Source organism: Ambystoma mexicanum, chromosome 2q (genome assembly GCF_040938575.1).
Source record: "Ambystoma mexicanum isolate Mex_15411 chromosome 2q, UKY_AmexF1_1, whole genome shotgun sequence".
NCBI lineage: Eukaryota > Metazoa > Chordata > Amphibia > Caudata > Ambystomatidae > Ambystoma > Ambystoma mexicanum.
Window position 1 is genome coordinate 322188600 of NC_090924.1, and position 12251 is coordinate 322200850.

General features: G+C 45.8%; 2 non-coding genes across 2 annotated transcripts; both read right to left on the reverse strand.

The window, feature by feature from the left end:
* Positions 1–5665: 5665 nt before the first annotated feature.
* On the reverse strand, positions 5666–5772 carry LOC138570500 (U6 spliceosomal RNA). The gene has a single exon (XR_011303541.1). It is a non-coding gene; the product is annotated as a U6 spliceosomal RNA (small nuclear RNA).
* Positions 5773–11178: 5406 nt separating this feature from the next.
* On the reverse strand, positions 11179–11285 carry LOC138570499 (U6 spliceosomal RNA). The gene has a single exon (XR_011303540.1). It is a non-coding gene; the product is annotated as a U6 spliceosomal RNA (small nuclear RNA).
* Between the last annotated feature and the right edge of the window lie 966 nt (positions 11286–12251).

The window sequence follows — 12251 nt, forward strand, 5'->3', positions numbered from 1 at the left end:
ACAATGGCATTCAGGAGGTTGGTGCGAAATTCAGGTCACCCACACAAGCCAACGCTGAATGCTCCAATGGGGATAACTTCTCTCTAAGTGTAAAGAGATGAAAAAGTAAGGCTCAAAGATTGGGATGCATACAATAGCCACCAAAATGTAACATATGACAGTATGAACATATTAATCAATAATGTATTGGGTATTTATAATGCCCCTATACAGCAAATGGTGCATCAAGGTACATATATTTATAATTGTAATTTTGAATTTCACATTACTATGTACATGTCATCAGAGTGAACTGGACCTTCCAGCCCTTTAAGATGAGATAGCAATACCCTTGAGATAGATGGGGATGCAGAATTGTATTCAAACAGCAATAATCAAAACAACTCAGGTATTTGGCAAAAGGATAACTGTTTTAATATCAATTATCTAAAACAGGGAGGACAACGGACATCAGCAGATGTCTATCATCATTATCTCACAGGGTTTCATTAAACAAATGACACCTTTATAGTAAATATTCGTCATTGATGACGTTAACCTGTGTATCACTCATGTCAAGAAGTGACATGTTTAGGAAGAGGGAGTTGTAGGTAGTGCGGTCCCAGGCCCCATAAAGACTTGTGGACAATGCAGAGGGTCTTGAACTTGATCCTTGCCACCACTGTGGGCAATGTAGGCAGTAATGGTAGATGAGTGTTCAAAATGGCTGCGCATCGATGCCATGTTATTCTGGCTCACATTTTACACACTAGCATTACAAAGCCGTGTCTCCAGGTGTCACAGGTGCTCTGTTTGTTATGCAGGGGCAGCACAAACCTGTGCATCCCCATAGGGTTATGGCACCTGCACTATAGTAGTACACAGGACACTGTAACCCCTCAGGGATAGAGGGTTAGGGTCTGTTGGATTGGATAGGCACAGGAAGGTAGGGTAACTGGAAAGAGAGTTAGGTAGAGGGTGTGAAAAGCAAGGGGGAAAGTAGGGTAAGGAACAAGTTACTTACTTGTAACTGTTGTTCTCTAACATGGGTCTGGCACTGATGCTCATTCCCTGTCGTCGGACTGGGAATCCTCGGTATAAGAAAAAAAAGTTTCACTTTTGTTTATAAACTGTCTTTCTCCTATAAACCAATGTCTGAGCTATGGGTCATACTGCCATCAGCCAACGACTGCACTCTCCCTAAGCCCCTTCTCTGGCAGCCATCCTCAGATTTGGTAGCACGTAAAGTGGCAGTATGACCAAGAAGAGCCCCAGAGGGGCAGGAGGGTTCACATGTGATTCCATGCCAGACCCATGCTGGAGAACAACAGTTACAGGTAAGTAACTCGTTCCTTCTCCAGCATGGGGTCTAGCATGCATTCACATGCACATGAATAAAGAATACATAGCAGTACATGCATACACGCCCACGAGATGTGTCAAGGCTCAACAGAAGGATTTACTCTTACCTCCTCACCTTCAAGCAACCAGGTTGCGTACCACTGCTTGGCCGACTCTGGACTCCTCTCTGAAATCCCTGTCAATGCAGTAGAATTTCGTGAAGGTGTGGGTAGACCTCTACATAGCAGCCCTGCAGATGTCTCGCAGGAGCACAACAGACAGGAATGCGGTCGTCGCAGCGATCGCTCTGGTGGAGTGGGCTCTCGGACGGCCAGCCAGCAGTTGGTATGCCATCTAGTGACAATGGTAGATGGAAGCCTTGAACAAGGCCTTCCGATGGTTCACAGGACCAAAGTTAACAAAAAGCCGAGATGCCTTCCGGAAACGCTGCGTGTGGGCCACATAAAACTTCAGCCCTCGAGCCACATCCAGTGAGTGCAAAGTCTTTTAAGCCGGCAACGAAGGCGTCAGAAAAAACACAGGCAACACCAAGGGTTCGTTGACATGAAATTTGGATGGTAACTTGGCCATGAAGGAGGGGTACATCCGCAGCACAACCCTCGTCTCGTGGAAAGTGAAATAAGGCTGCTTGCAGGACAGGGCATGGATCTCACCTACTCTCCTGGCAGAGGTAATGGCCACGAGGAAACCTGTCTTCCAAGACAGGAACTTGAGCGGAGCTTTATGCATAGGCTAGAAAGGGGCCCCGTGAGCCTAGTCTGCACCACGTTGTGTTCCCACACCGGGGCAGCGCCTTCACCGGCGGGAACTATCGGAACAGTTACCTAATGATCTCCATGACTAGATGGTGCGACCAAAGCAAAGACTGTCCTGGAGCCCTGGTGTAGCGGGAGATAGCCGCCAGATGCACCAGGACGGCGACGTGCGCCAGCCCTGACGTAGCCAACGACAAGTTAGAAGGACTTGTGGGGCGTGACCCTCAGAGGGTTAATCTTCTGTGATCAGCACCAAGTCGCGAAACGCTTCCATTTGTGTCTGTAACACTTCAGAGTACACGACGCCCTGGCCTTGGCGAGGACCTCCCTGCAGTCCACAGGCAGCTCCTAACCACTGAACTGGAATGCTGCAGAAGCCAGGGCTTCAGGTTAAGCGATAATGGGTCGTGGTGCAGTATTGCGCCTCCTACCCTGGCGAGAAGATCCACGACCACTGGTAGCTTGACTGGAGGAGACGCTCACATGCTGAGAAGGTCCGGGTACCAGATTTGCTTCGGCCACACTGGTGCGACGAGGATCATTCTGAACCAGCACTGTTTGAGTTGACTGATGACTTGTAGTAGCAGCAACTGAGGGAATGCATACAGGAACAGGCCTTCCCAAAGGGAAGGTGAATGCCTTCCCCATGCTCCCCGGCTGGGGGAAGGTGATGGTGAACCTCCGGCACTCAGTGTTCATCGCCGTCGCAAACAGATTGATGTGACTGCATCAATGGGACTGCCCCACCTGAGGAAGAAGTTGTCCACTTCACCCTGCAGAAGCTCCCACTCGTGGCAAGAGCGCAGCTCCCTGCTGAGGGGGGAGTCAATGTTTTTGACTCCCGCCAGGTGAAAAGGAAGGAACAAGTTACTTACCTAAACCCCTCCTCTAGCAGCCATGTTCAGATTTGGTAGCACGTAAAGTGGCAGTAGGACCAAGAGAAGAGGGGTTGGAGGGAGGGTTCGCATGTGAATCCATGCCAGAGCCAGGCTGGAGAACAACAGTTACAGGTAAGTAACTTGTTCCTTCTCCAGCATGGGGTCTGCCATGGATTCACATGCTCATGAATACAAGAATACATAGCAGTACACACATGCACAACCACGGAGGTGGCAAGGCTCAACATTAAGCATTTCAACAACTCAACATTAAGCATCTCTTACCTCTTCACCAGACTCACCTTCAAGCGAACAGGTTGCGCAATCTCGGACGACGCAGTAGAATCTCGTGAAGGTGTGCGTCGACCTCCACGTAGCAGCCCTTTGTCCAGCAGGGGCACACCAGACAGGAATGCCGTGGTAGTAGCGATCGCTCTGGTTGAATGGGCTCTCGTACGGCTGCGCAACGGTCGGTTTGCCAACTGGTGAAAGTGCATGATACAGCCGGAGAGCCATCTGGAAATGGAAGCCTTCGAGAGGGCCTTCTCTTGGTTCTGGGTGATGCAAGCCTGAGAGCATCACAATAGACCCATAGACATGAGAACAACTCTGTACCTCTGAGTGTATGTGGGCCCATGGCTGTATCAAGGACAAGGCAGAACAGGAGGTGGCTTATGGCGCCAGTTCCAGAGGCTGTCCAATTGATCCCTGCAAGCATCAGATGTTGGACCATCCTTTAAGAGATTCTGAGGCTAATTTCAATGTTAACTTTGCTGCTGATTTAAGGATTGCTCAACCTTCGACCCACGTCTAGTTTGCTTGGCTAAGCCCTGAAAATCTTTTACAGCTTGTATTGGTGGGAGATGATGTGAGTTTATCAAGAGCAATGGGATATGAGGCATGTGCGCCACAAAATGCAGGTCTAGGATCTTTTATATGAAAGCCACTTTGGAAAACCCTAGTGAGAGCAAAAGGATTACACAAAGGAAAGGGAGTCAGTGGATCAAGGGATAGCACATCTGACTGTGAGTCAGTTAATTGTAAGTCCAAATCCTACCCGTTTCGACATTTTTCCAGGCTTTTTGTTTCAATTCTTAACAGATCCATTCCTATGTACCTCTGTGTTTTCAACAGAGTTTTCATTGTAAGGGAGGGACATACAGTATGCCTTAAACATTCCTGGCAGGGAAGACTCTATGTAAAAGCAAGAGTAGAGTACAGCTTAATAAATAATCAGCAGGACACTCTAGACCTTCCCCAAAAAACATAACATTATTTCTCTGCATGTATGTGCGTTGAACAGCGCAAGTAGTTTGGTTAATGTCAGTGGATAAATGTCACTTTCCCACAGCGCAGAACAAAATCACTTGTACAGGCCGCTTCTGCAAAAGCATTACCGCTGTAGAAAGCAGTGAAAAGGTGAGGCAGTGTGCAGTCACCCCTGATCGGCCACGATCGGCCAAGGACCTCTCTATGAGAGCTGAGGGTGGAGTTTTTCTGGACCTCGGTAACTTAGGGAGACATGGCTAAAGGGATCCTCAATCAACGGCCCAGCCTTTGCTTTGTGGCCTGTCCGAATATTTCTGTTCTCCAAATTACCTGCTGCTGCCCAGGTGTCAGCTGGTGAGATGGAATGACGTCCCAGGGATGATCCTGGCAGATGATTTGCATAGGCACACCCCCTCTCCCTCTGTCTTAGCCCTGCTTACTCCACAATAGCAAGTATCTGGGGAAAATATAGTGGCCGAGGTAGGGTAGCAGTAACTAGCCAATCTGAGAAAGTAAATCTGGGGCGCTTGGCGACCTGTGGGGAACAACTGCAGAGCTCAGTGCCCAGAACGTTGTGGCACAGGGAGGAGGTCTGTGGGATTTCAGTAACGTAGAGACATGCAACCTGGTCGGGAGTGCTTCAGGTCTCCTTCCTTGCATGTTCCAAGCAACTCAACAAAGCATCAACAGGCTGAGATACCAGCCAATGAGCCCCTTTCCACTTGATTTAAAGCCTAAAATCTTTTCCATGCAAACACATAGCCCCCAAATATCATATTTTCTTTGTTTTCTCTCTCTCAGTCTCTCTCACTCCCCCTCCCTCCTACTCTCCCTCCTTCCCGCCCTCACTCTTTCTCCCCCCCACACACCTCCCTCTCCCTCTCACTCTTCCTCTCCCTACCATTCATTTTAAGTTTTCATGCACTGCAGCACATTGTGGCAATGGTATTTCACAATGAAACTGTTTGAAAGTTACAGAAATCAAAAAAGAAATCAACAAACTAAAAGCAGCCAAATCCAGAGTACAACGCTCCGCTCCAATTAAAGATTAAGGCCTAGAAGCAAGTAAAGCTGTAGTTCAGAGCGATGTTTGCAAATAGCACCTTAAAGCAGTTTACGCTGGAGTGCACAACAAGGGGGAAAGTGATAATACTGAGTTTGGTAAAATGGGATAAAAAAAATCAAAAAACGCGTGCCACTTCTAAAAGTGCAAGCCAAGAAATTGAAGGCGACGGGGCTGTTCATTCAGTCAATAGGACTCACAAGTAAAAGGCTCCTGAGGCATTAGTGTTGAATTTGGCTCAAAATGTATTGTGTTGTCGTGTAATATGTATGAACATACAATTTCAATCTTCATTAAAAAAGATGTATTAAAAAAATAAAGCCTTGCAAATTAAGAAAGTTTCTGTCCTGTCATGTGCCAAAAATAGGGAATGCTTTACGAATGTGCGTGCCATCCTTTAGAGCAGGGGCCAATTTAATTTTCCCATTATCATTCCAATATTAGTACATGTGTTGCTGAAGCAAGCGCAAAGGGAGAGTCAATCAAACCATTGATTAGGACCTCCAGTCAAAGGTTTGCCATACCAAATGTCCTTATGTCAGAGGGCAGAAAGTCAAAACACCATTTAGATATCGGGTGGTATGAAATGAAGAGGCAAACAACAGCGAATAAGCATTCTTTGCTGCTGTATTGATCTGGTCCTAAAGGGTTTGGTTTAATGCCAATTATATTTAAAGATTCATGCTCCAGGGTGCTTGCAAAATGACACCAACCCCCTCCCCATCACAATGGCTGGGTGATGCAAGCCTGAGAGCATCACAATAGACCCATAGACATGAGAACAACTCTGTACCTCTGAGTGTATGTGGGCCCATGGCCTGTATCAAGGACAAGGCAGAACAGGAGGTGGCTTATGGCGCCAGTTCCAGAGGCTGTCCAATTGATCCCTGTGAGCAACAGATGTTGGACCATCCTTTAAGAGATTCTGAGGCTGATTTCAATGTTAACTTTGCTGCTGATTTTAGGATTGGTCAACCTTCGACCCAAATCTAGTTTGCTTGGATAAGCCCTGGAAATCTTTTACAGCTTGTACTGGTGGGAGATGATGTGAGTTTATCAAGAGCAACGGGATATGAGGCATGTGTGCCACAAAAAGCAGTTCTAGGATTTTTTATAAGAAAGCCGCTTTAAGAAGGGAAGTTTGGACAACCCTACTGAGAGCAAAAGTATTACACAAAAGGTAAGGGGGTCAGTGGGTCAACGGATAGCACATTTGACTGTGAGTCCGTTTATTGTAAGTCCAAATACTACCAGTTTCGACATTTCCCAGGCTTTTTGTTTAATCCCTTAACAGACCCATTCCTATGTACCTCTGTTTTCATTGTAAGCGAGGGACATACCGTATGCCTTAAACATTCCTGGGCTGCGAAGACTCTATGTAAAAGAAAGAGTAGCAGACATCTTAATAAATCATCAGCAGGACCCTCTATACCTTCCCCAAAAAACATAAAATGATTTCTCTGCATGTATGTGAGTTGAGCAGCGCAAGTAGTTTGGTTAATGTCAGTGGATAAATGTCACTTTCCCACAGCGCAGAACAGAATCACTTGTACAGGCCACTTCTGCAAAAGCATTACCAGTGTAGAAAGCAGTGAAAAGGTGAGGCAGTGTACAGTCACCCCCGACCCTTCACTGCCCTGATCGGCCACGATCGGCCAAGGACCTCTCTATGAGAGCTAAGGGTGGAATTTTTCTGGAGCTCGGTAACTTAGGGAGACATGGCTAAAGGGATCCTCAATCAACAGCCCAGCATTTGCTTTGTGGCCTGTCCGTATATGTCTGTTCTCCAAATTACCTGCTGCTGCCCAGGTGTCAGCTGGTGAGATGGAATGACGTCCCAGGGATGATCCTGGCAGATGATTTGCATAGGCACACCCCCTCTCCCTCTCTCTTAGCCCTGCTTACTCCACAGTAGCAAGTTTCTAGGGAAAATACAGTGGTCGAGGTGGGGTATCAGTAACTAGCCACTTTGAGAAAGTAAATCTGGGGCGCTTTGCGACTTGTGGGGAACAACTGCAGAGCTCAGTGCCCAGAACTTTGTGGCACAGGGAGGAGGTCTGTGGGATATCAGTAACTTGGCGACATGCAACCTGGTTGGGAGTGCTTCAGGTCTCCTTCCTTGCATGCTCCAAGCAACTCAACAAAGCATCAACAGACTGAGATACCAGCCACAGAGCCACTTTCCACTTGATTTAAAGCCTAAAATCTTTTCCATGCAAACACATAGTCCCCAAATACCATATTTTCTTTGTTTTCTCTCTCTTTATCTCTCTCTACCTCCCTCCCGCCCTCTCTCTTTTTCCCCTGCCCCGCTCCCTCTCCCTCTCACTCTTCCTCTTCTCCCTTCCATTCATTTTAAGTTTTCATGCACTGCAGCACATTGTGACAATGGTATTTCACAATGAAACTGTTTGAAAGTTACAGAAATCAAAAAAGAAATCAACCAACTAAAAGCAGCCAAATCCGGAATAATGTGCTCAGCTCCAATTAAAGATTAAGGCCTAGAAGCAAGTAAAGCTGTAGTTCAGAGCGATGTTTGCAAATAGCACCTTGAAGCAGTTTACGCTGGAGTGCACAACAAGGGGGAAAGAGATAATACTGAGTTTGGTAGAATGGGATAAAAAAACAAAAGAAGCGTGCCACTTCTAAAAGTACAAGTCAAGAAATTGAAGGGGACGGGGCTGTTTATTCAGTCAATAGGACTCACAAGTAAAAGGCTTCAGAGGCATTAGTGTTGAATTTGGCGCAAAATGTATTGTGTTGTTGTGTAATATGCATGAACATACAATTTCAGTCTTCATTAAAAAAGATGTATTAAAAAATAAAGACTTGCAAATTAAGAAAGTTTCTGTCCTGTCATGTGCCAACAATAGTGAATGCTTTAAAAATGTGCGTGTCATCCTTTAGAGCAGGAACCAATTCCATTTTCCCATTATCATTCCAATATTAGTACATGTGTTGCTGAGGCACATAGGAATGGATCTGTTAAGAAATTAAACAAACACCTGGAAAAATGTTGAAACAGGTAGAATTTGGACTTACAATAAACTGACTCACCGTCAGATGTGCCATCCCTTGACCCACTGACCCCCTTACCTTTTGTGTAATCCTTTTGATCTCAGCAGGGTTTTCCAAAGTTCCCTACTTAAAGAGGCTTTCTTATAATAAAAAAAATCCTAGACCTGTTTTTTATGGCCCACATGCCTCATATCCCGTTGCTCCCGATAAACTCACATCATCTCCCACCAATACAAGCTGTAAAAGATGTCAAGTGCATAGCCAAGGAAACTAGACGTGGGTCAAAGGTTGAGCAATCCTTAAATCAGCAGCAAAAATAACATTGAAATCAGCCTCAGAATCTCTTAAAGGATGGGCCAACATTGATTGCTTGCAGGGCGCAATCGGGCAGCCTCTGGTGCTGACGCCTTAAGGCAAGCGCAAAGGGAGAGCCAACCAAACCATTGATTAGGACCTCTGGACTTTCTGCCCTTTGACATAAGGACATTTGATATGGCAAACGTTTGACCAAACACAATTTAGATGTTGGATGGTATGAAATTAAGAGGCAAACAGCAATACACCAGCATTCTTTGCTGCTGTACTGATCTGGTCCTAAATGGTTTGGTTTAATGCCAATTATATTTAAAGATAAAAAGAGTCATGCTCCAGGGTGCTTGCAAATTGACACCCCCTCCCCATCACGATGGCTGGGTGAGGCACGCGTGAGAGCATCACAGCAGACGCATAGACATGAGAAACACTCTGTACCTCTGAGTGTATGTGGGCCCATGGCTGGATCAAGGACAAGGCAACAACAGGAGATGGTTTAAGGTGTCAGCACCCAGGCTGCCCCATCGCGCGCTGCAAGCATCAGATGTTGGACCATCCTTTAAGAGATTCTGAGGCTAATTTCAATGTTAACTTTGCTGCTGATTTAAGGATTGCTCAACCTTCGACCCACGTCTAGTTTGCTTGGCTAAGCCCTGAAAATCTTTTACAGCTTGTATTGGTGGGAGATGATGTGAGTTTATCAAGAGCAATGGGATATGAGGCATGTGCGCCACAAAATGCAGGTCTAGGATCTTTTATATGAAAGCCACTTTGGAAAACCCTAGTGAGAGCAAAAGAATTACACAAAGGAAAGGGAGTCAGTGGATCAAGGGATAGCACATCTGACTGTGAGTCAGTTAATTGTAAGTCCAAATCCTACCCGTTTCGACATTTTTCCAGGCTTTTTGTTTCATTTCTTAACAGATCCATTCCTATGTACCTCTGTGTTTTCAACAGAGTTTTCATTGTAAGGGAGGGACATACAGTATGCCTTAAACATTCCTGGCAGGGAAGACTCTATGTAAAAGCAAGAGTAGAGTACAGCTTAATAAATAATCAGCAGGACACTCTAGACCTTCCCCAAAAAACATAACATTATTTCTCTGCATGTATGTGCGTTGAACAGCGCAAGTAGTTTGGTTAATGTCAGTGGATAAATGTCACTTTCCCACAGCGCAGAACAAAATCACTTGTACAGGCCGCTTCTGCAAAAGCATTACCGCTGTAGAAAGCAGTGAAAAGGTGAGGCAGTGTGCAGTCACCCCTGACCCTTCACGGCCCTGATCGGCCACGATCGGCCAAGGACCTCTCTATGAGAGCTGAGGTTGGAGTTTTTCTGGACCTCGGTAACTTAGGGAGACATGGCTAAAGGGATCCTCAATCAACGGCCCAGCCTTTGCTTTGTGGCCTGTCCGAATATTTCTGTTCTCCAAATTACCTGCTGCTGCCCAGGTGTCAGCTGGTGAGATGGAATGACGTCCCAGGGATGATCCTGGCAGATGATTTGCATAGGCACACCCCCTCTCCCTCTGTCTTAGCCCTGCTTACTCCACAATAGCAAGTATCTGGGGAAAATATAGTGGCCGAGGTAGGGTAGCAGTAACTAGCCAATCTGAGAAAGTAAATCTGGGGCGCTTGGCGACCTGTGGGGAACAACTGCAGAGCTCAGTGCCCAGAACGTTGTGGCACAGGGAGGAGGTCTGTGGGATTTCAGTAACGTAGAGACATGCAACCTGGTCGGGAGTGCTTCAGGTCTCCTTCCTTGCATGTTCCAAGCAACTCAACAAAGCATCAACAGGCTGAGATACCAGCCAATGAGCCCCTTTCCACTTGATTTAAAGCCTAAAATCTTTTCCATGCAAACACATAGCCCCCAAATATCATATTTTCTTTGTTTTCTCTCTCTCAGTCTCTCTCACTCCCCCTCCCTCCTACTCTCCCTCCTTCCCGCCCTCACTCTTTCTCCCCCCCACACACCTCCCTCTCCCTCTCCCTCTCACTCTTCCTCTTCCTCTCCCTACCATTCATTTTAAGTTTTCATGCACTGCAGCACATTGTGACAATGGTATTTCACAATGAAACTGTTTGAAAGTTACAGAAATCAAAAAAGAAATCAACAAACTAAAAGCAGCCAAATCCAGAGTACAACGCCCCGCTCCAATCAAAGATTAAGGCCTAGAAGCAAGTAAAGCTGTAGTTGAGACCGATGTTTGCAAATAGCACCTTAAAGCAGTTTACGCTGGAGTGCACAACAAGGGGGAAAGTGATAATACTGAGTTTGGTAAAATGGGATAAAAAAAATCAAAAGACGCGTGCCACTTCTAAAAGTGCAAGCCAAGAAATTGAAGGCGACGGGGCTGTTCATTCAGTCAATAGGACTCACAAGTAAAAGGCTCCTGAGGCATTAGTGTTGAATTTGGCTCAAAATGTATTGTGTTGTCGTGTAATATGTATGAACATACAATTTCAATCTTCATTAAAAAAGATGTATTAAAAAAATAAAGCCTTGCAAATTAAGAAAGTTTCTGTCCTGTCATGTGCCAAAAATAGGGAATGCCTTACGAATGTGCGTGCCATCCTTTAGAGCAGGGGCCAATTTAATTTTCCCATTATCATTCCAATATTAGTACATGTGTTGCTGAAGCAAGCGCAAAGGGAGAGTCAATCAAACCATTGATTAGGACCTCCAGTCAAAGGTTCGCCATACCAAATGTCCTTATGTCAGAGGGCAGAAAGTCAAAACACCATTTAGATATCGGGTGGTATGAAATGAAGAGGCAAACAACAGCGAATAAGCATTCTTTGCTGCTGTATTGATCTGGTCCTAAAGGGTTTGGTTTAATGCCAATTATATTTAAAGATTCATGCTCCAGGGTGCTTGCAAAATGACACCAACCCCCTCCCCATCAGAATGGCTGGGTGATGCAAGCCTGAGAGCATCACAATAGACCCATAGACATGAGAACAACTCTGTACCTCTGAGTGTATGTGGGCCCATGGCCTGTATCAACGACAAGGCAGAACAGGAGGTGGCTTATGGCGCCAGTTCCAGAGGCTGTCCAATTGATCCCTGTGAGCAACAGATGTTGGACCATCCTTTAAGAGATTCTGAGGCTGATTTCAATGTTAACTTTGCTGCTGATTTTAGGATTGGTCAACCTTCGACCCAAATCTAGTTTGCTTGGATAAGCCCTGGAAATCTTTTACAGCTTGTACTGGTGGGAGATGATGTGAGTTTATCAAGAGCAACGGGATATGAGGCATGTGTGCCACAAAAAGCAGTTCTAGGATTTTTTATAAGAAAGCCGCTTTAAGAAGGGAAGTTTGGACAACCCTACTGAGAGCAAAAGTATTACACAAAAGGTAAGGGGGTCAGTGGGTCAACGGATAGCACATTTGACTGTGAGTCCGTTTATTGTAAGTCCAAATACTACCAGTTTCGACATTTCCCAGGCTTTTTGTTTAATCCCTTAACAGACCCATTCCTATGTACCTCTGTTTTCATTGTAAGCGAGGGACATACCGTATGCCTTAAACATTCCTGGGCTGCGAAGACTCTATGTAAAAGAAAGAGTAGCAGACATCTTAATAAATCATCAGCAGGACCCTCTATAC